Raw genomic sequence first — 27,509 nt, 5'->3', positions numbered from 1 at the left:
CCGGCAGGGTCGGGAATTTTAACCATAATTGGTTAATTCCCCTGGCACGGGAACTGGATGTAGCCCTATGTGTCGTCTTAATCATTTAATACTCATCACGACGCGCAGGTCACCTACGGGATTCAAATCAAGAGACCTGCACCTGGCGAGCCGAAGTCCCCGGACGCATCCCGCCATTTCATTTGGACGGATGTTGTTGAGGTATGGAATGCACGGTTCGTAGATGTTTCTTTTCAGAATCGACATCATTGGCTTGTTTAACGTCTATTTCAAAACGGACAGTTGGATCGACAATGCGATTGACAATGGATTGCAATGATGTCGGGTGGTGATTATTGTTTTAAGAGGAAGTATAACTAGGCATCCATCCTCTATTAACACTAATCAGGGAGTAAAAATGGAAGGAATCAAACACTTCGGAAAATGAAGGTATCGGCCAAAGAAGACAAGGGCCACGAACGGCGTGAAAATGAAAGACTCCCTAGAATTCGCATACATAATACCATCGGGGTCCAAAAGGAACAAGACCAAGGGAGGTCGGACAGGATAGATGAAAGTGAGGAGCTTGGCACAAGTAAATGGAAGCAATACCAGAACACAGCTGAGTGCCCCGTGGTCGCCAACTCATGCTCCCCAAGCTAAGGGCCCCGGTGCCCTTTTAGTCGCCTCTTACGGCAGGCAGAGGATACCGTGGGTGTTATTCTAACGCCCCCACCCACAGGGGGTACAATGATGTCTGCCCTTCTCAGAGATCCAATAGAACAGAACCACTTTCAGAAACAAGATACACACATTTGAGGGGTTCCTAGAGCCAGAAACAACCACAGCCGAAGTAGGGGACTGCCTGTAAGGGTGAAGTGCAGTGGGGACGTTGAGGGCCCTGGAACTGCTACGGTAGCTGTGAAGGCCCTTCCGGAACTCTGGAAAGCGGTGGCAAAAGGGGCTCTGGTTAAGATGCAGCAGGTCGTTATGCTTGTTAGGTTCTAAATGGGTAAAAAATAAATAAATTCAATGTAAATTTTAATCTTATAGCAGTGGTATAGTATATTTGAAGTAATTCCACATAGTGTATATGAGTTGATTACGTTTGTAAGTACAGAATAAGTGGGTTTTTTGTGGTTTCCCACTTCTCCTCCAGGCAAATGCCGGGATAGCACCTAACTTCCAACCTTCCCAACCTCCGAAGGCCCCTGTTCAACATAGCAGGTGAGGCCACCTGGGCGTGGTACTGGTCATCCTCCCCAGTTGTATCCCCGAACCAGAGTCTGAAGCTCCAGGACACTGCCCTTGAGGCGGTAGAGGTGGGGTCCCTCGCTGAGTCCGAGGAAAGAAACAGAACCTGGAGGGTAAACAGTTAAAGGAGAAGAAGAAGAATATTTTTTTAGCTATTGGCTTTACGTCGCACCGACACAGATAGGTCTTATGGCGACGATGGGACAGGAAAGGGCTAGGACTGGGAAGGAAGCTGCCGTGGCCTTAATTAAGGTACAGCCCCAGCATTTGCCTGGTGTGAAAATGGGGAAACCACGGAAAACCATCTTCAGGTCTGCCGACAGTGGGGTTCGAACCCACTATCTCCCGAATACTGGATACTGGCCACACTTAAGCGACTACAACTATCGAACTCGGTGAAGAAGAAATTAGAACTGTCTCCAAGAAATGTCTGAACACTGATAAAAATTTGGACTTGGAAGACTTGGGAATAAAGAGACGATCAGCTCTACAAAGCGGAATGTTCCGAGCTGTCAGTGGAGAGAATTACATTACCAGGTGTATGCGTAAGTCCTTTCTGGTTTCACTAAGAGATGGCACCAGCGAACAGTACGCAGCGTACGTCAGTTTGTTCGTCGGACATTAACCTACCAACACACACAAGCGTCAGTGTCGTATCGTTCAGTGATCATGTTGACCTTTGTGCCTGCAAAAGAACATTTGCGGCACGCATTGATTTTCTTATTAAATCAAAATAAAAATATTGTGGAAAGACATCGTTTGCTGGTAGAAACATATGGTGAATACGCTCCATCGATTAGAACATGTGAGACATGGTTTCGACAATTTAAACGTGGTGATTTGCGTCTCTTGGGACCAGAGGGTTATTGTGTATTATGAACTGTTGAAGCCCGGCGAAACTGTTAATGCACAACGCTATCGCCAACAAATAATTAATTTAAATAGTGCATTGATTGAAAGACGACCGGAATGGGCCAGAAGGCATGGCAAAATGATTTTATTACACGACAATGCGCCATCTCACTCGGCAAAGCCAGTGAAAGACACCTTGAAATCGCTTGGATGGGACATCCTTCCGCACCCACCGTACTACTGCCCCGACCTGGCGCCATCTCACTATCACCTCTTCACATCAATGGTGTGCGCGCTCGCAGAGCAGCACTTCAGCAATTTCGAGGAAGTTGGAAAATGGGTGGACGAATGGTTTGCCGCAAAAGACAAGCAATTTTTCTGGCATGTTATTCATAACTTACCTGAAAGGTGGGTGAAGTGTGCAGAAGCCGATGGTCAATATTTTGAATAAACAAAAAGTGAATTTCCCTTGAAAATTTCTTGTGTTCTTTACCACAAAAACCGGCAAAATATTATGCATACACTTGGTAGTAGACGAACAAGCTCGAATGCAGGTTTTGAAATTAGGAAGGATCATAATATGAACAAAAAAATTTAGAATTCAGGGTGACAAATTGTGGCAAATATTCGTTTAGAGCAGGTCCTCTTAGGGTGCATGCACCATTGCATTGTGCGGTGCGCGGTGCAAAAGACTTCGCTTGGTTGACCAGAGTGCAGACCCCCACTCCTCGATTTGGAGCAATAGCGCTGTGTTTCTCTTTCCCCACGCCTGCCTCGCTCGCTCCACCTGTCTCCCTCTTCCTCACTTGCTCCATAGCGCTCCAAATCCGAGCCGAGTTGAGTCAAGCTTAGCCGAGTCGCCCCTAGACGACGCACTGGTCTGAGCCGAGCCGAGTGGGACCTGTGCACAGGACCATTGCGCCTCAGTTTGTACGCGTGGGATTTTGGGTGTTTGAACGGCCCTGGTTTAGAGGAAGGGGAATTAGGGAATGGAATAATTTACTAAGGAAGTTGTTTGATAAATTTTCAACTTCTTTGATATGATTTAAGAAAAGACAAGATAAACAACCGAAGTGGAATCTGCCACCTGGACGACATCATTAAATGCAAATCACTGGTGATTGATAGATAGATAGATAGTTAGATAGATATCATTTAAACCCCTGCTAAGAAAAATTAAACAATGTTTTCTGTTTACAGCGGTCCCCAGATTGCTTTCTACTTCTTGTGCGATTTATTCCGGAGGCATTTTATGTGCTTATCACATAGCCTACAACAATTTGAGCCTTGTTGACTCTGGAGCCATGCTAGGATGTTTGGCCGTACTTGAGGGGGTAGGATAAATCGTAGACAATCAGATTGACCCGACACCACATAATTTTCACCTTGTATAGTTAATCATCATCATCATCATCTCTTTACCCTCCAGGTTCGGCTTTTCCCTCGGACTCAGCGAGGGATCCCACCTCTACCGCCTCAAGGGCAGTGTCCTGGAGCTTCAGACTCTTGGTCGGGGGATACAACTGGGGAGAATGACCAGTACCTCGCCCAGGCGGCCTCACCTGCTATGCTGAACAGGGGCCTTGTGTAGGGATGGGAAGATTGGAAGGGATAGGCAAGGAAGAGGGAAGGAAGCGGCCGTGGCCTTAAGTTAGGTACCATCCCGGCATTCGCCTGGAGGAGAAGTGGGAAACCACGGAAAACCACTTCTAGGATGGCTGAGGTGGGAATCGAACCCACCTCTACTCAGTTGACCTCCCGAGGCTGAGTGGACCCCGTTCCAGCCCTCGTACCACTTTTCAAATTTCGTGGCAGAGCCGGGAATCGAACCGGGGTGGCAGCTAATCACGCTAACCACTACACCACAGAGGCGGACGTATAGTTAATTATCAGCAATATATACAGATATTATATACAATTTTACTGCTTGAACAATACTGAATTAGAGGGAACTCCTAACTCACAGTGCAACAGTAATGTTAATAGTCCTTTAGTTTCCTTTTGCATTTATCTTGATGCACAACTGTGTAACGTTGAGCTCATGAAATTCAGTTAATATTTAGGTCAGTTGGATATTTTCTCTTTCCTCTCTTCTATCTTGCTCCTTCCGGACCCTGACCTTCTGCTGACGCCCAGTTTCCTATCGAGAAGAGTAATGCAGTCCACAGACTCGTACTCGAAACAACTGGGTGAGTTGGCTGAGCTGTTAGGGGCGTACAGCTGTGAGCTTGTATCCGCGAGATAGTGGGTTCGAGCCCCGCTGTCGGCAGCCCTGAAGATAGTTTTCCGTGGTTTCCCATTTTCACACCAGGCAAATGCTGGGTCTATACCATACTTTTTTCTGCTATTGGCTTTTCGTCGCACCGACACACATGGGTCTTATGGCGACGATGGGACAGGAAAGGGCTAGGACTGGGAAGGAAGTGGCCGTGGCCTTAATTAAGGTACAGCTCCACCATTTTCCTGGTGTGAAAATGGGAAACCACTGAGAAACCATCTTCAGGGGTGCCGAATACTGAAAACTGGCCGCACTTAAGCGACTGCAGCTATCGAGCTCGGTGTACCACAATCAAGACCACGGCCGCTTCCTTCACATGTCCTCAGTAACAAGGAAATGCACTTTTTACTTTTCCGTAATGTCTGTCTGTCTGTCTGTCACGAGAAAACGGCTGAAGAGAATTTCATGAAAATCGGTATGTAAAGTCGGGGGATGAGCCACTACAATCTAGGCTGTCATTTTATTCGCGCCGAGTGAAATGGTAGTTTAGGGGAAGACCTGAAATTAATTCTCAAATATTTATATTATTAATGGTCCTATTGATAAATACTACATAACTAATCTTATATAGAATTAAATTTCCGATCATTTATGCCTTATACATTTTTACCGTACCGGCTATGATACAGATATTCATGAATTTGTATTTTTGTTGCTATGTAGCTAAAATGGATCAACAGAATTTAATGAAAATCGGTATATAGAGTCGGGGAATAAGAAACTACAGTCTAAGCTATAAATAATTTTATTCGCCCTAGATGAAATTGTAGTTTAGGGGAAGGCACCTAATTTTTTTTTTAAATACCTATGTTATTGGTCCTATCGAAAAGTACTAGGCCTACATAAGGAAAGTTTTAGATAACACAATTTCCGATCATTTATGTTTTATTCAGTTTTACCGTACTGACTATGACAAGAGTGGTATTTCAGAGTCGGGAGGAAACTGAATGAGAAGGTCTACAATATCGAAAGCACATAACATTGATCAACAATACCATAACCTTGACCATTGTTTGTTGTGATATTCTTTGTCTCCATTCCTCTGGTTCATACATTTCCTGATACTACTGGTATGTAACACACTGGTTCATCATAGTACCGTATTTCAGTTATTCGATCCCTACTCTGACGCACTGTTTTGAATGAGCAGTGCGGACATTTACGACAGAGACTCACTTAGTAGTAGTATGCTCTGGTCTAGAATTACAATTTACCGGGCAAGTTGGCCGTGTGGTTAGGGGCGCGCGGCTGTGAGCTTGCATCCGGAAGATAGTGGGTTGGAGTCCCATTGTCGGCAGCCCTGAAGATGGTTTTCCATGGTTTCCCATTTTCCCACCACGCAAATGCTGGGGCTGTACCTTAATTAAGGCCACGGTCGCTTCCTTCCAACTCCTAGGCCTTTCCTATCCGATCGTCGTCAGCGGGCCTACCATTACAATGAACATTCCCTAATCAGGCCTTCATATGAGAAAAGACGTTTGGTCACTTCCCCGTCGCGTTTCTAGGGTAACGTTGAGAGCTATGCAATTTAATACAGTCTTGCTCACAACGTGTACACTACCTAATTTACAATTCTTTATACAATGTTCCGTAGCGAAGCACGGGTACAAAAGCTAGTTGTAAAATAGATAAAAAAGAACTCGGAACCTCTCCTCAAGTATGAAGGTTGAAATTTGCCTTATAACTAAGTCCATTCTTCACCGAGTCTACTCCTCCTTACTATTTGAGCACCTTGCTTCTGGTTCTTCAATAACCCTAATATCTTCCAACTGAAGAATACTTGACTTCGCGGACTGCCTTTCCTGTAAGGGCTCACTTATCACCCACTGCTAATGGTTAGTGACTTTAACTGCCTCTCATGGCCCTAGTGACTTAATTCAGAGCATATGTTCACGGCCCTCAACAATCTTCCCGTACGGACTCTACTCCGACACTTCTTACAGGGCATTTCTCTCTAACACAGCCTTCCCGATCTCGTACTCCTTTAGTACGGTCTCTCGATCTTTGCGCTGCGTAGTATAATGTCGTACCCATTCGGTGCAGATTCTCGTTCTACACGCTGCCTAGAATTATGTCGTTCTCCCTCGGCACGCCCAAAACTAGAGTTATTACATCTTAGTCTCTCCTTCTGGAAGTTACTGGCGTTCACCCAAATAACAAACCCCACTACTGCACTACTCTGATGTGTTTCAACCTGATTGGGTCACGTGATCCTCCCACCATCTAAGGGCATTGGTCCACGCAATTGTTCTAAACGCTATTCGATTTTTTCCACGACGTCATAATACTGCGTTTTTATTCCATGGTTTACATAACATACTCGGTCCTACTGACTAGTTTGGCGACACAGTATTTCACCCTATTACACAAAACACTGTTTCCACTGAGGCTTTGCTTCGTAGTGAATTTAATGCATTAAATAATGTTCCATTATTCTCAATTATAATCGCGACACACTTGCTCACTGCATTAACACTTGAAGCACTTTTCTTCAATGACGCTGGAGTACACTTTCCCTTAATTTTAGGTACGGTACTATTTTCTAGACTTTTGTCTCTTGGATATAGCGGACTCGACGTCAGCCTCGTGTCTGTAGATTTATTGGCACGTAAAAGAACTCCTGCGGACTAAATTCCAGCATCTCGGCGTCTCTGAAAACCGTAAAAGAAGCTAATGGGACGTAAAGTCAGTAACATTATTAGAAAGTGAAGGGGGTCCTTCTATTAAATACGGGGAAGTTACTCGTACATAACTTAATTCTGCCCATCTTCGACAATGATGTCGTTGTATAGCCTAGAGCAGCCTTAACAGCACACAACTTCAGCAGCCTTTGTCCGTTTGATACTAAATGGGTATTGCCCTGCCTTGAACAACTGTTGTAGTTATACAATGAAACCTGGCTAATGCGCTCCCGCGAAACTGCGGGAAGCGTAGCGTAGATGGTTTGGACACGTGGTAGGCGCAATTGCCAATCAGTGGCAATAACAGGCAATAACAGTCTTGAGCCTTGACTCTGGTGGATGGAGACCGCCCGGTAGACCCAAGAAGTGGTGGATGGATCGCATCAGGGAAGACATGGAGTATGTGAGCATCACCGAGGTTAATGGAGAAGAATGTTCTGCAATTGGATCCCGCCACAGTGCGGGAAAAATGCTAGCAAGATTATTATTATTATTATTATTATTATTATTATTATTATTATTATTATTATTATTATTATTATTATTGATGTTGTTGTTGTACCAGGGGTACATCTTCCACGGCTATTCAAACTGCGTGCCTTCTCTACGGCCGTCTATGCCAACTGACTTGAACTTGCAAACTCCCAAGAAATTTCATTTTCCTCTGTTAGATGGCTCTACCATTGATTTATTAGTGCACTCTTAAGGACTAAAGACTAACCTAGAGCAGTTAGTCTTTAAATGATAGTAAAAATCGTTGCCTACGTTATAATACAAGGCCTGGAAATAGAGCCCGTAAAGCGCTATGGAAGTGGTTACACTGAAGTTCAATGCCGGGCCGCTAGGATTGCTTTCTTGCCCCCTGTCTACCAGATTCGCGCCTTTAAACGTGTTCATTAACTGAGTTGGTTGTGAACGTATTATGTATTCGTCTGATGTTAAGCATTCGCAGTTCCAGTCATGGTTTATTCACGAGAAATTAAAGGTAGTGGAATTTCGTTTCACAAGTTTCCAGTGAGTGTTCAATGTTCGAAACATTATACAGGGAAAGTATTGCGCATGAGATACGAATCCAAGCTGATCGAAATAGGCTTCTATTCCAAAGTTTTGATCCGAGTTACGTCATAAGAATCGGGCGATCCCAAAATTTGTCACTGGACTTTTTTGTAAACAATGCTACCGTGACCGGCAATCATTTGAGAGGCCTCTTCAAACTCAGAAATCTTAAATTAGGAAACCAACGAGGAAAATAATTTGCCCAACAAATTTGGCGAAAATGAATGTAGCAAGAGCTAAAAAAAAAATGTATTTTCCCACGAAACAGTCTCTGGTTTGATAAGTATGGAGGTGGTTTGTCCCGAGAGCATTAAATGCAGTTTAAAATAAGCCATTTGTTTTATGGAGAATTTTATGAAATTGTTCGATGCGCATGACGTCTGCAACATCTCACATGGGACATATTCCAGGAACGAGAACAAACGATAATCTTTTAATCGGGCGAGTTGGTCGTACGGTTAGGGGCGCGCGGCTGTAAACTTGCATCCGGGAGATAGTGGGTTCGAATCCCACTGTCGGCAGCCCTGAAGATGGTTTCCGTGGTTTCCCATTTTTACATCAGGCAAATGCTGGGGCTGTACCTTAATTAAGGCCTCGGTCGCTTCCTTCAAACTGGGGCAAATATTCATTTATAGGAAGGGGAGTTAGGGACTGGAATAACTTACCAAGGCAGATGTTAAATAAATTTCCAATTTCTTTGAAATCATTTAGGAAATGGCTAGGAAAACAACAAATAGGGAATCTGCCACCTGGGCGACTGCCCTAAATGCAGATCAGTATTGATTGATATGATTGAACTCCTAGACCTTTCCTTCCCCATCGTCGCCATAATACCTATCTGTGTCGGTGCGACGTAAAGCCACTAGCAAAAAAAAAAAAAAAAAAAAAACATCTTTTAATACTGAAGATGAACTCCTCAGTTGGTTAATTAATGATTTCCTGTCACATATTAAGAAACTTCAACTGCATTCAGAGAAAGTAAAAAAGATTCATGAGAGAAATGCATCAGGCATAGATCTCGACTACCCAATCCACTGTGGCCTCCGTAAAATACCTCGTAAGTATACATTTGCATTATGCATTGACGGGAAACCTAACGAGCTATGACATCGAGCTCTTCTTCAGCTACCTAAGACGCCAAGCGGAATAAAATGACACCAACCATAAAATGACATTATGGTTCGTGTGGCAAAAGAAAAAACAGACTGTAAAGGCTGTTTAGAACATATCTCTTCTCCAGCTACTCAAAGTCCAACATTGTGTCTTATTTGTTTTCAAGATCGAGGAGCCCTCAGATACCGAAAATCATCGTCTGTGGCACTTTTGCAGTGAACGACGGAATTCGTCACCTCCGCTACCCAGTACTTGTCCCGAAGAGAGTTACTAAATGGTGTACGTTTATTTTTTCGAAAGACATGTTCAACAGTGAAATTAAGTGTGTAAAGTGTATTATAGCGTAGGCAACGGTAAAAATGCACGTACTTTCGTCTACATTTATTCATCGAAGTTGATTTTTAGAGATGTAGAACGGGTGTGCCTGTTTTTGTAATTAATACTTTATGAATCGATAATGATTCTGAGCAGGAGGGCGTCTGCTATTGTAAACGGTACTGCCCACATTGACTTTTTACCACTGTAGTGAATAATTTACTTCTCGATTTGACTAGAAGAAGGCTAGGGGGCATACAAATTCCTTCAAAACTCCTTTACCCGAATGTGTTTGGCAGTAGGCAAGGGTGCCCACCATTATAAACACATTTACCCATCTAAAAAGTGACTGATGTTAGGCATAGTGCCTGCTATTATAATGGAGACTCACCAACTCGGTGTGATTGGTAGTAAGCTGACTGGCATTAGGAAAAGCGGCCTGTCATTATATTGATACACAGCACAACTCAATTTCGACGTGCAGTAGGGAAGGTGCCTGTCATTATAATAAAAATTCCTCAATTGTTATCTGTCTGGAAGTGGGAAATGGGGCCTGACATTGCAACGAAAACTCCCCAAATCGATTGTAACCGCGCAGTAGGCAATGGGTCCCGCCATTATAATGAAAATTCCCAACTCAATTGCGAATGGCAGTCGGCAAGTGGACCTGCCGTTATCGTCACAACTCCGCAACTCGCACTTTACTTCGGAAACAACGTATGCGGACCTCCCTATGCTGTTTCCCGGATAACGCTAAGAGACATGGAATTTAAAGAAATCTTATTCACTGCATGTACAGTAATTTACTTCGATAGCCGTATGCAGTACAGAATACCGTAGCGAAGCACGGGTAAATTTGCTAATATTTTCATAAAAACATCAGCAGAAATACACATAATATAGAAATGAGAGAATGACTGCCAGACCTTGAGAAATAAAGCAATGTAGCGGTGGCAAAACTCCCTTTCACCCCGCGATTTCGTGCCCTGTTACACATAACACATCGTGCAAGCCAACGAGTTTCGAATCAGAGATGTTTTAATTTCAGAAACACACTACTTGCAATGCCGATTCTAGTTTTGATTTCTACATCCAGGCCCTATTGCGTTTACCAGCATCCTAAGTTCTTGCAATGTGTTTCCTTCCACGTTGATAATAGCATCACCGAGCGAGTTGGCCATGCGGTTAGGGGCACGCAGCTCTGAGATTGCATTCGGAAGATAGTGGGTTTGAATCACACCGTCGGCAGCCCTAAAGATGGTTTTCTCTAGTTTCCCATAGTTACACCAGACAAATACTGGGGCTGTACCTTAATTTAGGCCACGGCCGCTACCTTCCCAATACTAGCCCTTTCTGTTCGTTCCGTCGACGAGAACTTTCGGTGTATTAGGGCCACGTTAAACAAGCAGCTAAATAAATAAATAAATAAATAAATAAATACATAAATAAATAAATAAATAAATAAAATACCAGCGTCAACAGTCACGTAAAAGTACGAGGTTGCTTTTATGTTAGGACCTATTGAACCCATGACCTTTGTGTCCCAAGAATTTTGAGTCTTAAAGTTACCACATGAGGGCCCATGTCAATCGTAATCAGAAGCTCTAATATATATTTATATCACAGAGGCGACACGAGGCAGGAAGATGGCTGCTTTCTTTCCCACGCTATGCGATGTGACGTCATCCGCACGTATCGAAGGTGGATGGATACAGAAGGAGGTTTCGGTTAAATAAGTATATTTAAATAAAGGAATTAGCAGTGAACGGAGTACAAAGAGTGTCCTGTAATTATCTGTAAGACAATTGGTCTTTAGTAAGACAGATTTGAGATTGCTAAGCCATTTCCTTGGAGTATCCATGAAGGACGCGCGTGTCTATTTTACCCACGCTGAGTCGTCAGAATATAGTGCCTATTATTTGAGGTCAATTAACCAGTTAATTTGGTACGAGATGATTTTAAATTTCCATAAACAATGTCACTAGTAAGTTAGCAAGTACTTGGTTACAGCAATTTTTTAAATACATATCCACAAAGTCAGAAAAGTACGCAGATTTTCTTGGCGGCAAGAAAAAATTGCCTGAGAGGGAGGACAGACTCTATAAGTAAGAGGGGACGCCATCTTGAAATCATCCTACATTGTATCATTGAAGCTCGCGAGAGAGGGTTATGCTGTTAAGCAAATCGATCGTCGAGAAATAGACTAAGTCCAGCAAACATAGATTTTAGCCAATGTGGCCGGGGTTTTGACTCCAAGTGGAGGTAAATGTTCATCGCAGAATTAATCTTATGTAAGGACGTCAAGATACCGAAGTAGTAGTATTGAAATTATAATAATATTGTGTTGTAAAGAAAAGTATTTCGTGTGCGGGCAACAATCCAATCATTCGAGTTCGGTCAGCGAAGATACCGAGTGAAGGGCATTTCTTTTTTATATGCATTTAAAGTAGGGGTAATGCCATCTCGCCGTCCTTTGTACCTGTTTTATGATGTCACACTAATATGTATTTGTAATGGGTACTTATGACGCAGTTTGGTCACCCATTTGTTTCGTGAATGTCAGAAATATCACGAAAGGTCATTTGTTTTCCTTTTCTGCTTGGATACATTTCATAAATTATTACGAGTGCCGTGTAATGTGTTGTAAATAGTCAGAGGGGGTTACGAAGTGCTATAACGTCCAAAGTAGATCGTCATTTCCGTGAATTTATTGCCTGCATTTTGTGGTGTCAAATTAAGATGTTTTTATCTGACGTAAATTTTTCTGTTTGAATTGATGGAGGTGGCGCAAGATATCCGTGGTTACCCAGTTTCAATCGGTATAAGCGCGCTGTCGTGTTGAGTAATGCAGATCGGTGAATATCTGTCACGAAGGGGAATGCTATTCTATGTCCATTTAAACTGTGACTGATTGACAATAAATAACAGTAAATTTTGTCAGTCATTTTTGTGAAAATCCAATTTTTAAAATACGAGGTCATGTTATGAGAAGTTGTTCATTATTAAAGTATTGTGCTTAATTATGCGTCGTAGATTCTAAGGATTATTATTCCATTCTTTTGTCAGTGAGATTCGTCGAGTTTAAGGCAAGAGGTTACATTTGTCGTATGAATTGAGGTAGGATTTGTGAATCAGGTGATTGGAAGCCTGTAACGATGCCGGGATTTCTGCGTGAGCCCGAGGAAGATATTTGTATAATGTTTGAGATGGAAAAGTGTGAGATCCACGTAAGTGTTAATTTGCGACGTGTATAATTATTGAATGACATCTTAAAGTAAATCTATGTGCATATCTGTTTGGGTCAGGAATGTTATATTTATAATTCTATTAGCGAAGTCGAACATTTCATTCTTTCAAGACCAGTTAAGCGTGAACATAGGACAGCTGTTTTATTTCAAAGCGCTGACAAGGAGAGTCGCTTGGGTCCGATGCCTCCAGCCGATCGAGGGTTTGCAGCTCGAACATAGCGGCATTTGTTCTGCCTGTTACGTGTTGAAAATGAGGTTGAAGTCTTTAGAATGGAGATCATAATGTACGAGAACTAGTTGAAATTTTCATCCGGGAGTAACGTGTAGGTTATTAGATAATATTAATTTGCTTAACCGAGATCTGAATGTATATTTGAAACAACCAAGTTAGACTATAATGAGCGAAGTCAGCAAATTCCAGGGTGTCCAAAATATAGTGATGGTAGTAGTGATTGATTTATTCTGAGGGGTGCACAAGGCTTTATGAAAATGTCATGATTGGATATGACATAGTAATTGGCTTACATATTATGGCGAGTTACTTATGCAGATTTTTCTATACTTAATTATTAGGGTTATCCAAGTATTAATAATTCCTAGTATTAGATTAAACTTGTAGTGTAATGTCATGAAACAAGATATAATACTAGAAATCAATTATGTAAATTTTCATCCAGCTGCACGATAATATACGACGATAAAATTATAAAGGAATTAAAATTTATTACGTCAGAATTTGAGTAGGGGCTTGTTAAAGAAACCATTCATCCGCGGAGATAGAATTTGTTGTTTATTAAGATTCATTAAATCATTTAAATTTATTATATTATTAATCTCAGTGGAAACCGTATTTGTGAAATAACTTAAAACCAAATGAATTACTTGTAGGTGCATTCTGGAAATCTTAGTTTATTTTTTCTGGGGAAGTTCAAATATTAACGTAAAGCAGGGGACATGTCCGAAGGTGATGGATTTTACTTCCACAAAGTATTGTGAGCGTTGTTGTTGTTGTTGTATTATTTGACTTTGATTGATTGAGCATTAAATGTACTGGGGATAGTAAAGTGGAAACTTTGGTCATCAACCGGTGTAACTTAATTGTGTTTAGCCTTCAGCTTAGAAACTTGGATGGTCATGGAGTCATCAACCTGAGTGACTTAGATTAAGGCCATATGCCACTATAGCATAATTTTCCTTGCGGTCATCATCCACAATGACTTTAAAGTAAATTAGAAGTTTAGATGTCGGTCCATGACATAGTCGCAAGTCACATCGATTCAATTAAGGTCCATGCCGTACAACCACTCTGTGTCACACACAGATTGGACTGCCTTAATTATACCCAGAGTCCAGAGTTCGTGTAACAAGGGCTGGACCATCACGAATCATTATGATGGTACATGCAGTCTCACATGGAAGCCGAAGTTAAGGATTTCCGGACTTTCTTTTCTTCATTCATAATATGAGACACTGGTTTCTAGTAAGGATGCCCATCAGGCAGTTAAGTCAAAGGCTCAAACCAGAATTCTGCTCCTCTGTGTAGTAATTAGTGTGGCGTCGATTGGACAAGATGAGTCCCAATTATATTGATTTCTAAAATTTTCCTCGTTATTTCTTTAAAAAACACAAATATTTCTTGAGTAGACCTTTCATTCAAGTAGCTAGATTCAATAATATAAAACCCCACCTTACCTCAGCAAGTGACGAATAGCCCGTAACAACCCAAGAGACAGATCTCATGCTAATTGCTGATAGGTAAGGAAGGTAGGTATCCTTTATGGATCACCAAGGGTTTACTATTTAACATTGTAATTTGACCCCTGTGGGTGGGGCGATAAAATAACGCCCTTGGTATTCCCTGCCTGTCGTAAGAGGCGACTAAAAGGGGCCCCAGGGCTGTTAATTTGGGAGAATGGGTTGGCAATCACGAGGCACTTAGCTGTGTCCTGGCATTAGTTCCACTTACTTGTGCCACGCTCCTCACTTTCATCTATCCTATCCGGCCTTCCTTGGTCAGTCTTGTTTTTCTGACCCCAATAGTATTAGGTATCGAGGCCTGGGGAGTTTTCCATTTTTACGCCCTTCGTGGCCCTTGTCTTTCTTTGACCGATACCTTCATTTGTGAAGTGTCGGACCCCTTCGATTTACCCTCTAATTAGTGTTAATAGCGGATGGTTGCCCAGTCGTACTTCCTCCTTAAATAATAATCACCATCATCAATCACACATTTGTCCTTTTCCTACCCCGACATTATCACCTTACGAGGTCGAGGGAGTCTTTTATTTTCATGATCTTCGTGGCTCTTGTTTCCTTTGGCTGATAACTTCATTTCTCGAAGTGACGGATCCCTTCCATTCTTTCTTTGTAATTCAATTCTTCCAATGGATTCCGGATCGGAAATTTAGGAACCATTGAAGTTTATGATAAAGGAGAAATCTATGGAAATCACATAAAGGTATACATCCAGTCATTTTACGTCCAGACACACTAGTAAGTCGAGAGAACTCGCTCAATTGAATAATAAATGGAACAGAATTTTGGAGATATAGATAAATTCATAAGCTCAGAACCTCGTGGTATACATAAAATTCATGTCAAAAAAAGGTAACGTTTGTGTAAGCAAAATACTACTACATGAAATATCGTAGCTCAACGGAAGAGTAAAGTAAATATCTAAGTGTGACGTCTAATTTCGATAACAAGATATACCATGGAGGCCATGGAATGGATTAAATGACCGGGCGAGTTGGCAGTGCTGTTAGGGTCGCGCAGCTGTGAGCATGCATCCGGGAGATAGTTTTCCGTGGTTTCCCAATTTCACACCAGGTAAATGCTGGGGCTGTACCTTAATTGAGGCCACGGCCGCTTCCTTCCCACTTCTAGACCTTTCCTATTCCATGGTCGCCATAGGACCTATCTGTGTCGGTGCGACGTAAAGCCAATTGTAAAATAAATGGAATAAATGATACAGGGTAGTTCGGTTTTATCTACTTTGGTTATATATGTATCTAGTTGTCACGGAATAAATCCGAGTACTCGAATAGTCATCTTATGAAGCAATCGATTGGTACATAAGTATATAGAGAAGATGAAACGGATTGTTAAGCGTGTTTCTTTACTTTGGTTCCCAATTATAAGAATGTTTAATATCAAAGAGATTATCCAAAAAATTCACAAACATATGGAAAGCAAGTTACTGGCCAATGATTTACAGTATGATGAACTGAAAGAACGCAAGCTGATATTATTATTGAAAATCGAACTAGGATTATGTTTTAATAAGGAAACAGTGTGTTTATGAGAAGGAGACTGGACATCAACTAAGACGGTTACGACGGAAAGAGATCTGATTATAAATTATTCAGATATGAATAGCTCATATCTAGGAAATATGAGAATTGAATTGTAAATCATAGGATGGAATTTAATTAAGGATAATAAGGCGAGTGTTGAGTTAAACCGCTGGTAGTTATTAATACTATTGTACAAGTTTCAGGCCATGATGCAGATGTAGGTAATGGATTATTATTATAAGACGTCAACCAACAAGACCATGCAGGCCTAAACCCAGGATGGTGTCCTGGAGGGTCTGAAAATATGTTGAAAGTATCCAATCAATAATACTTAACAGTCGAGATGACGGAGCTGCATTTCCTGAATCAATCAGCACGGCCAGTACCCCAAAGGGATTGTCTTTCATTATTCTATCATTTAGCGGTTTTATAACAGAGTAGTTGTCAGAATGAGACACGATTTAATGAAGAGAACTTGAGTGATAAAATAAGATCGTCGCTAAATAATTTCATGAAATTTTCGTGGAGCGTGATGAGTTCTTTATAAAGATACCGTCGGAATCCTCGTTATCCGTGTGCTACTTATTTGTCTTTGCACGCCATCGTAAGTGCTACGCAGGAATTTTACTGACATATGTCTATTATATTTATGAAATATCGTCTTCGTAAATTGATTTTCCAACAGACCATTTATTGCGTAGATATTTCGTATTGGAATGATAATAATGTAATCGTGTGTCAAGGTTGAGAAGCTTCCACATTATAATTTCATGTCAGGTATGCGACGCTTCGCTAGAGAAATAGTTACATTTACCACTTTGATTATGGTGATTTTCACGCGCATTTTAGATTAAAGAGTCTTCCTCGCAGATGAATATGCTTGGATACTGTGGATAGCGGATTAGGATTGAGCCTGACGCGCATGTAAAGAAAAGGATAGGAATGTTGAAGATAGGGTCGTCAATATAAATGAAAGGATAATGTGTGTGATATTTTGTTGTGTAATAGTTCATTGGGAATAAAGCATTATGAATAGGGTAATGCAATCTTTGAGAACTCCAATGAGATTAATGTGAAAAGAGTAGGTTTGGTGTTCATTGTGCGAAGGAGTTCAGTAATGCAGAAAATAGACAAGCATTTAAGGGTGGGTAGTTGATTTTCAAAAATGATATTTTCCCGAAGGATATTGATGTAGATCGTGTGAATAGCCGTTATATGCGATAATCTGTGATGCAGTTATGAGGCGAAATTTTGCATTTGAGTACCGTAATTAATTGAGGTTGGAAGATCCTCGATACCGAATGATATCACTTAGAAATGCGGATGATGATGTAATTGGACATGATGTTAGTGTCATATAATGTAATGTCTAATTTAGTCTTTCCTGCTTAATAGTCGTTTATGTAGCACGTAGCACTCGTAGTCATTGGTAGGAAGTTAGATTTTACTGCACGATTCACGGACAATGCCGAATGTTATGGAATCATCATAATTCCAGATCATTCTTATTTTAGATGATATTGGTATTTAGATACATGTTCATTTAGGTGCAGCAATTTAGAATTCCAGGAGTATGCTGATCCCGTCCTACAACTTGGTTTATTATTTGTTAGAAATGAGCTACGATCTTATACTTGGATATTCATGATTATGTTATTAATGAACAACACAACGTTGGATGTAGACTATAGTGGAACACGCAAGTTGTTAACTAGATTTCACTAACCTATGCGATAATTTTGACAGTAATAGAAAAGCGGAAAACATGATTTTTGGGCCAACAAGTACAGATATTAACGAATAAATATTTTCATATTTCTTCTCATGGATTGAATCGGATGATGTGGTTAATTAAAGTCATGATTAATTATTTAAGCCTTCAGCAAATTCTTGTTGGTTTTTGATCCATTATTTGAAATACGAAGTTAATGTTAGAATAATCACCAATGTGTTTAACCATTGTATAATGTTACTGAATTTGTTGCGGTTGATACAGTAACAAACAAAAGTATAGAGACATTTAATTATTTGCGTTTATTACTATCACATTCAATTTTACTGACTAACCAATCATGTTGTCAGACTAAATAAATATTAGTGGTTATATTTTGTAGAGAAATGACTGAATTAAATCGGAATATCCTTCCAAATGAAAATGATACACGTTATTCTTATTTGAAGATTAAGATTTAGAATAATTTCTAGTAGTTAAAAGAAAATGCATTCTCGTGACGTCGATTAAGGCTCAACAGCAAACGGTGTGACCCGTGACCAATACTCGTCAAACTTACGCGTCCACGAGTGGATTTTCATGGATCTCCGCTGACACCAGCCGAGGCATACCTATAATTTCATTCGAACCATTACTCAACGTAACATGAAAAGTCACACTATTATATAGAGGATGGTTGTCTAGTTGTACTTCCGATTAAAGCAATATTCACCACCACCACCACCACCACCCCCACCACCACTGCAATTTGTACACAGAAACATTGAGTCAATCATATGGTACAGAGGAGAGTATGAATTTAAAAACCAGGAAAATAAAAATGGAGCCAAGGTAGGAGAGGGAAGAGAATTACCTAACCATATCTTCAATATTGCTTAAATGAAAGTCAGGGCCGAATTCATAGACAGCAGTTATACATATGTCATATTACCTACTTAAGTGTCCCACTTATTGCTACAAGTGGACCTCCATACACACACTTAAATGACTTATTTGTGTTGCAGCAAGATGGAGGATAATGATTTTACTGAATATGTTTCATTTCATTCACAGAATGCTTTCCGTACACACAGAAGAGATGGAAAATCCTGTAGAAATATATCGCGAATAACAATTTTAAAAAAGGTTTCGTTTCAGTAAAGTGACAGTTATGAATATTCTTGTTCCTTTGGTTGAGAGAGTGAACATAACCTAGAGTACTCACTAGTGTGCGGGCTGTGGATATACTTGGAGGGATAGAATTTTACATTTGGAGGAATATTTGTATAGGTTCGAGTACTTGGATAACTATAAACATATTATATTAAGAAGAAAATTAGACTCTGGTTATTTTCGTAGTTTGCATTATCCGCAACAAATTTTTCACAAGCCATTCATATTTTGCTGAGAAACTGCTTCAGTCCGCTTGTTCTATATAATACAGTATGCATGTACTTCGACACATGTTCTTGCAGGTGTCGTCTCTCCAGCTCGCTGTATTGTTATCCTTTAGACATTCTTATAAACAAATACAATATAGATAATATTATAACCTCAAAAACGGCACCAAATGACGCGCGATGTCCTTCGATAAACAAAACACGATAGATCATCCCACTATTCGACAGCCTCACCCCCAACAAAAAACCCACATATGTAATGCGCGCATGTCTTCGTAAATAAGATTTACCAGGTTTTGAAGTTTTAATGCATTAAAACAAAACCTTGCAAATTCATGACCAGGACATGAAGTTGTCACAAAACCTTGAATCTCAAAATTAGGTACCTAACAACGAATTAATGCCAGTTCCTCGTATGTATAGTACATTTGCTATTATATAATATTCCATTTTTTATTATTGCACGAGAATAACGTTTTTATGTGCATTAACAATGACGTTGATTATGATTCTTTTATTTTTATGGAAAAAAGTACGTTCTTTCAGTATTTTGTCTTTCCTGAAAACTTTAGATTCCTGGAGATAAGAGGTTTTAGATTAACACCGAAGAGATATTTTCGTATTTCAGATGCTTGTCTTGCCTCCGGCCAATGAAATGAGAGAGATCTACCATAAGGATGGAGCTGTCATTGTTCCAGTACTGAAGGGAGCACTAGGACAAATTCTCCACCAGCTGTGTGATTCACTTCACCAGCTAAAGTTTATCGAGAACATCTACATTGAACAGCAGAAGATAGTGGTATTAAAGACCTGCACTAGTCTATTATGCGTAAAGTGCTAAATGGAGATTTGAAGGATCTATAAATGTATCCAGAAGATCAATAGTATTTCACTAAGTTAGGATAGTAATCCAGCCTAAGGTAACTGAACAGCAGGGAAACCCGAGGAAATCTGAATAATAATAATAATAATAATAATAATAATAATAATAATAATAATAATAATAATAATAATAATAATAATAATAATAATAATAATAATAATAATACTACTACTAATAATAATAATAATAATAATAATAATAATAATAATAATAATAAGGATAAGAAGAAGAAGACATAAATACCTAATTATACCATGTAAATTATTATTAGAATTGTATTCATTTTTATACAGTAATAATTTATTATTAATAATACCACTGTCCACCTCTGCGATGTTGTGGTTAGTGTAATTAGCTGCCACCCCCGGAGGTCCGGGTTTGATTCCCGGCTCTGCCATGAAATTTGAAAAGTGGTACGAGAAGTGGAACGTGGTCCATTCAGCCTCGGGAGGTCAAATGAGTAGAAGTGGGTTCGATTCCCATCTCAGCCATCCTCGAAGTGGTTTTCAGCGGTTTTCCACTTCTCCAGGGAAATGCCAGGATAGTAATAACTTAAGGCTACGGCCGTTCCTTCCTTCTTCCGTGCCAGTCCCTTCCGATCTTCCTATCCCCCACAAGGCCCCTGTTCAGCATAGCAGGTGAGGCTGCCTGGGCGAGGTACTGGTCCTCCTCCCCAGTTTTATCCCCGAGCAAATCTCTCACGTTCCAGGACCCTGCCCTTGAGGCGGTAGAGGTGGTTACCGGAGAGAAAAGCAATCCTGGAGGGTAAAAGGATTAATAAATAATAATAATGACACTTCTCCGTGGCTCAGGCGGCAGCGCCGGCCTCTCACCGCTGGATATCGTGGTTCAAATCCCGGTCACTCCATGTGAGATTTGTGCTAGACAAAGCGGAGGTGGACAGGTTTTTTTCTCCAGGTACTCCGGTTTTCCCAGTCATCTTTCATTCCAGCAACACTCTCCACTATCATTTCATTTCATCTGTCAGTCATTAATCATTGCCCCAGAGGAGTGCGACCGGCCTCGGGAGCCGGCACAATTCATATCCTCGCCGCAAGTTGGGGGCTTCATTCATGCCATCCCTGACCTGATCTTTGACTGGAAAACAGTTTGTAGATTTTCATTCATTACTGAATGACACAATACCAAATTAAATACACTAAATCACAAATATGTTATAGTATTTCAGTGTCATAGAACCTTTACCCAGAGAGAAAAAATAAATGTCTGGTTACTTTAGTTGGACAACAAAGTTAGAGTACTCTGCAATAGCTTTTTAATATATTCTGGCAAGTTGTTACATTTTTTGTCAGTTAGTATTGTTTTTTTTTTTTTTTTTTTTTTTTTTTTTGCTATTTGCTTTACGTCGCACCGACACAGATAGGTCTTACGGCGACGATTAGTATTGTTTTATACGATGCAAATTATCGCTCCACATCACATGATGTAACATTTTGTATCGTGCTGCATTTGGTAGCTTAATATTTGCTGATATTTCACTGCTTTTTACTTTCAAACCCCTTATAACTTGATAGCGAGTAGAGTGCGATGGATGAGATTTTCCAAACGTGGTTCCTGAAAACTGTCTCCATACAATATCTGAAAAGCTGCATTCATTGCAAATGAAAATATTAACGGAGAGAGAAAAATATCGTGCAAAGTATGAAAGAAGATTAATTTTAAAAGTGAAAATTTGCATATCTTACAAAATATCAAGTGATACGAAGATTTTTTTTCTTTCTTAATCCGTTTTTCCCTCCAGCGTTGGTTTTCCCGTCAAACTCAGCGAGGGATTCCACTTCTATCGCCTCAAGGGCAGTGTACTGGAGCGTGAGACTTAGGGTCGGAGGATACAACTGGGAGGGAGGACCAATAACTTGCCGAGGCGGCCTCAGCTGCTATGCCTTGTGGCGGGGGAGGGGTGTGAGAAGATCTGGAGGGATATTTAAGGAAGAGAGAAGGAAGCAGCCGTGGTCTTAAGTTTGGAGAAGTGGAAAATCACGGAAAACCACTTCGAGAATGGCTGAGGTGTGAATCGACATCCGCCGCCCCCCCCCCCCACCGTCCCACTCAGTTGACCTCCCGAGGTTGAGTGGACCCCATTCCAGCACTCGCACCACGTACCAAGTTTCGTGGCAGAGCCTGGAATAGAACCCGGGCCTCCGGGGCGAACATGAAGATTTTCATGAAATGAAAATGTTTATCAAAATATTCTTCTGCTTAATCAGTTTGCCCTCGAGTGTTGGTTGTTCCCTCGGACTCAGTGAGGGATCCCTCCTCTACCGCCTCAGGGGCAGTGTCCTGGAGCGTGAGACATTGGGTCGGGGATAAAACAGAGGAGAATGACCAGTACCTCGCCCAGGCGGCTCCACCTGCTATACTGAGCAGGGGCCTTGTGAGGTGATGGGAAGATTGGAAAGTATAGAAAGGAAGAGGAAAGGAAGCGGCCGTGCCCTTAAGTTAGATACCATCCCGGCATTTGCCTGGAGGGGAAGTGGGAAACCACTTCGAGGATGGCTGAGGTGGGTATCGAACCCACCTCTACTCATTTGACCTCCCAAGGCTGAGTGGACCCCCTTCCAGTCCTCGTGCCACTTTTCAAATTTCGTGGCAGAGCCTGGAATCGAACCCGGGCCTCCGGGGGTGGCAGCTAATCACAGTAACCACTATACCACAGAGGTATACTATCAAAATGTTATGTAGTATTAACATTCGTTCCGCACGAATCGAATTAGACACATTGCACATAATAAATCATGATTGTTCCCATGGTTTATAATGTAAACTTTCCTATTTTCTCTGCCTGCAGTTATCATATTAAACTCATTCTAAACGCTTAGAAGTGCACCCTTTTATTGGCATCGTGCAGATAAACATCCGCGTGACTAGCCAATATAGCTCTGTGAAGCTTACTTTCAGTCACGCTTGTTACTCGGACACTTTTCATCTGAAGTGAACGTACACTACATTTGAGCAAAGAGTTTAAATAGGTTCTCCAAGTTTACCTTGCTACTGTGAGTACTCACCCGGACGAACAGTAGTCCTTGTCGCTGCGAAACAGCTCTTAGACTGGCGTTTCCTCCTCCATCTCAGTTCATTTAAGGCTGACCTTGACCAGAAAGCTCTTCAATGGATGGCGTTAGCACTTGAAGTCTGTCAAGAGGACTTCATTGTATTGTTGATTCGTATTAGGGGCTCTGTTACCTTGTGGGAGCATCCGAATCGCGGAGCTCTATGCAACCTCCTTTTGTGTAATTCCATTTCGACAGAATTAGCATACGTTTGCCCGGCTTCTTGGGTAATGGTTAGCGTGCTGCTCTCTGATCACAGGGTCCCCTGTTCAATAATATTCGTTTTAGAGTAGCATCGGCGGAATGGAATAATTTTAACGGCAATATGTGTATATAGTTGGGGACAAATCATGACGACCTCGCCTCACACCACTACTTTCCAGCGGCAGCTCTGTGTCTATTAACGACTTATAGGATTTACTACCTTTCTGTAGCCAGAGTTGCCAAATCGGCTACTGCACTCTACATGAAGAAAGGGTAAATAGTACAGAGAATGAAGAAGAAAATGGTTTAGCAGCCTCTCCAAAACAAACAAGGATCACTTAGAGCTCGTTAACTCAGCAGGGTGCAGGGTGTGATTGGCTACTGGCTTTCAGCTCGCTTCCAGGAACTGAGGTCATCATGTTTTGTCCCCAACTATACTGATGTTTTAGGAACAAATATCTGACTAGCATAGTTCCTATATGGACAGCAGGTGACCATGCAAACTGGTGGAAATAGTACAGACCGCAGACAGACCTACACAAAATATCGCAATATTTCGCACAGTACGTTCCCAGGGTAAAAGGTCCAAATCAGCAAGAACTTAAATTAAAGATAGAACCACAATTATTAGTAGGCAGAGTTAGCGCATAGCGTTGCTGAGATGAATCCAGAAGGGCTTGCGTGGTAAGTACAGAGTTCACACGGAAAAAAGGGGGATTGATAGAACTATCAGGAATATTCGTATGAACAGAGTTGATTTGTACGATATATTTTACAACACATTAAGGAAAAACAACGAGATTACAGTAAGTTTGACATAGTTTAACATCATAGAATACGGTGGGTAACATTCTAAAAGTGAACATTTATACAAATTTGGAAAGAGCAACAATGATAGAATAGAATACTCCCGTCTCCCAGTTCTGAATCGCAGGAAGATGGGGAGAGAGCATTCGTTTATTGCAATTCATTAAATTCGATACATGCCTTACGTTTCCCTCCCACAATTATTGACTATTAATATACGAAATATAATTTGTTTTGTCCTAGACGTTAACAATATTATATAGTCTAGGACAACATGTATCTTCCCCTACCTTAGCTTACTTAATACAGCAATTTCTATATTACTGCATTTAAAGTAAAAGGTAAAATTAAAATGACAAAGTTTAAAAGAATTAAGGCAGTACGGCACACTGCACCCTGGCGCAAGGCCACCCATATGGAGGACAGTACCCTCCTTCATCTCACCTGACTGACACAGCAAGTCATAACATTCCACTTCTACCCCTCTCAACACGATCCACTACCACTTGTTGTACAGTCATCATATTACATCACTGCTGAGATTGTGTCTTACATTATCTTCATGTTACTACTTTGTGCATTATTCTGTACTCACTATACCATATATAATTCAAGTCTACTTGTCTATCATCACACCCATCAAAATCACATTTAATCACTACATAATCTCTCTTCCTTCCCCCACTATCTACACATACATTCAATTATTTAACCATCTTTGGCCACACTCACTCTTAGCTACAGTCACTCAAATACCGACACTCACCAACAGATCAACCTCTTGTATTAATAACAACTCCACTCCGTCACCTTCCAACTTACATATCATTTATAAACACTTCCGCCTAATAGTTCAAATCTACTTAAGTATAGACCTCAAAATCATCCTTAATCATTAAATTCACTATACATCTCAAAAAGAAACCATTAACAAGTGCACTCCACCACCTACTAATTTCTACAAACTCTTTACAAACCAGACCATCTTTCTTAATTTATAATCACTCTAGCTATCACTCCAGATAACACCCGGCCAACTCCCACCCCTAATAAAATCACACTTCACAACTAAATTCACTATACATTTTAAATCCAATTCACCCTACATATCGAATCCTCACAGTCACTATAACTTACTCCTTCTTAACCAATCGAACCATCTTACCTTATATCAGTTCCCCTACATACTAATAGTAACAGTACTTTTTAGTTAGTGTTAATCTCTTTTCAATTCTTTCTGCCACATGTTTTTTAAATTATAGAAGAACTTAGCTATTTTTTCCTGGGGGCTCCATTCTTTATTTAACAATTTTGTTATTCCGTTTCTCTTTCTACTTTTAATTTACATTCATCACAAAAATATTTAGTTCTCAGTGCACTATTTCCCTTACCTATTCTCAATAGATGAGCCTCTTCCATTATTTCTCCACATAATAAACAAAGATTTTCATTATGGTTCTCTCTCAGTCCCTTATTTTTGTATATCCCCATTAGCCACCACACTACACCTCTTAGTTCTCTATTTGGGGGTCTTTCTTTTCTTATTGACATATTTTGAATAATAGTGTCTGATCCGAGTTGTCTGTGGAACAGCAGAGGTGAAAGAAGGTGCGGGGGTGAACGGGCCTCAAAATACGAAATTAAAGTTAAGATAAAATTTAACAAGGTTATATTTTCTTTTCAAAATCAAGAAATAACAAGCATGGCAGGTACAGAGTAGCAAGGCAACAAAAGTACAATTACAGTATTTACAGGATTTGGGCGTCGAGCCCCGAACTCACAATTCTTGAGCAATTAGCCCAGCTTTACCCCAAAACAAGTTTCAACAGAGGGGCAGAAAACCCCATTCATGCCCAGGAGCACTTGCTCCAAATTACACAGTAAAGCCTCCTCGAGGCACGCAGAACCAAATTTCAAAAAGAGCAAACCGCTCTCAACGTTCAAGCCTATAAAAGGCCACACCAAACTCCACCTTCAAGTTGTCCTCTAAGGACATAAACACAGGGGTAAAAATACCCAACCTACTGAGGCCTATTAAGTAAGGAAAGGTTAATTACGTGGCCTCTAAAATACCAACTTGAGAGGAGGCGTTCTTGCACTCCTAACACATTTTTTATAAAACCTACTTGGCACTAGGCCGTTACTGCAAGGGCTAATCCCATACTAAGGAGGTGACTTATATGAGAAGACAATTTACATTACGCTAGACAGGAAGAAACGGTTGAGAAAATAAGTTCACCTCGAAGCAAAATGAGTGGGAGCTCAAGAGGGTTAAGCACTCCCTATCCCAATTTGTAGTTAAAACAGAAAGAATTGATACCGAGTGTCCTTACATTTTAAAGGAAGTTACATGGAAAAGGCTTCGGACCTGCCCCGAGAGTTAAACTGCTGAGCTAGCAAGAAAAGAAGTTATTAAAAGGCCATTACCTTGTGGTTGAACTGCTGCCCAAAGAAAGAGGCGCTTCCCGCCCCCTGCTACGTACTTTACACACTGAAAGATGTTACTGAAGTGGCGCGGAGACCCGAAAATCAGCAGTTTATATACTCTCGCGGAAAGTTCGAGGCGTTTCAGGAATGAGAACATCCTCCTACAAGAATTTTATTGGCTAGGGTTAAGCAACATATCCAATTTGGAGAAGATACACCTGATTGGTCATAAATTAATTAAAGAAATTCGGGATTGGCTAACTTCAAAACAAGGGGAAAGAAAGGGTTATACAGCCAACTTAAACAATAACAGAAAGAAATTTAACAAGAAACAAACTTTTGAAATCAAAATTTCTCCATAAAACAGTTCTTTCACTTCGCACTAGTGGGCACCATTATAGTTCTTCAGTAGTGTCCTCTAGAAGAGAATGTTCACACTTCTTACTACAGGCAAAACAAAAATACATCGAAAACGACCCAGTTCAGAAACTTCAAAATTTCCAAGTAGTGACATCTTCTGAGAAACTTGAAAATTAACACATTAGATAAGGTTCAGACTTCCTCCAGTAGGGGAGTTTCAACTGGCGCAAAGTTTGAATTAGCGACGTGGAGGTGTACCACCCGGTACAGTGTCCTTTGATTTCATATTCTGCCCTAATCATCTGTTTTTCTATGTCCCACTCACTCTGATCGTTAATTTCCTGATGAATCTTTTCTCTTTACTGTTTATCTCTTTATCCCAGTATCCTCCCATACCTATTCTGTCTAGCATATTTTTCACTTTCGAGACCCAATAATCATCATTTAGGTGTTTCATCTGGTGTTGGTATGCTAGGTTCAATATTTCCCTCCCCTCTCCGCTTCTTAATCTTAACCAATATTTTACTACTTTCTTGCTTATATCTGCTAGGATGCTGATATCTTCACATAAACTTCT

At 40.7% G+C, this 27,509-nt stretch overlaps 1 protein-coding gene across 1 annotated transcript in view; it reads right to left on the bottom strand.

Annotated features, from left to right (window-relative positions):
• The window catches only part of LOC136877011 (cytochrome P450 6k1-like), a 71,599-nt gene extending 48,484 nt beyond the window's left edge, over nucleotides 1-23,115 (bottom strand). Inside the window, exon 1 of the mRNA XM_067150801.2 lies at nucleotides 23,090-23,115. The gene's annotated coding sequence lies outside the window, so the exon portion shown is untranslated. The remainder of the gene's footprint in view (nucleotides 1-23,089) is intronic.
• Between the last annotated feature and the right edge of the window lie 4,394 nt (nucleotides 23,116-27,509).

Source organism: Anabrus simplex, chromosome 7 (genome assembly GCF_040414725.1).
Source record: "Anabrus simplex isolate iqAnaSimp1 chromosome 7, ASM4041472v1, whole genome shotgun sequence".
Taxonomy (NCBI): domain Eukaryota; kingdom Metazoa; phylum Arthropoda; class Insecta; order Orthoptera; family Tettigoniidae; genus Anabrus; species Anabrus simplex.
This window is presented reverse-complemented; position numbering and strand designations above follow the sequence as displayed.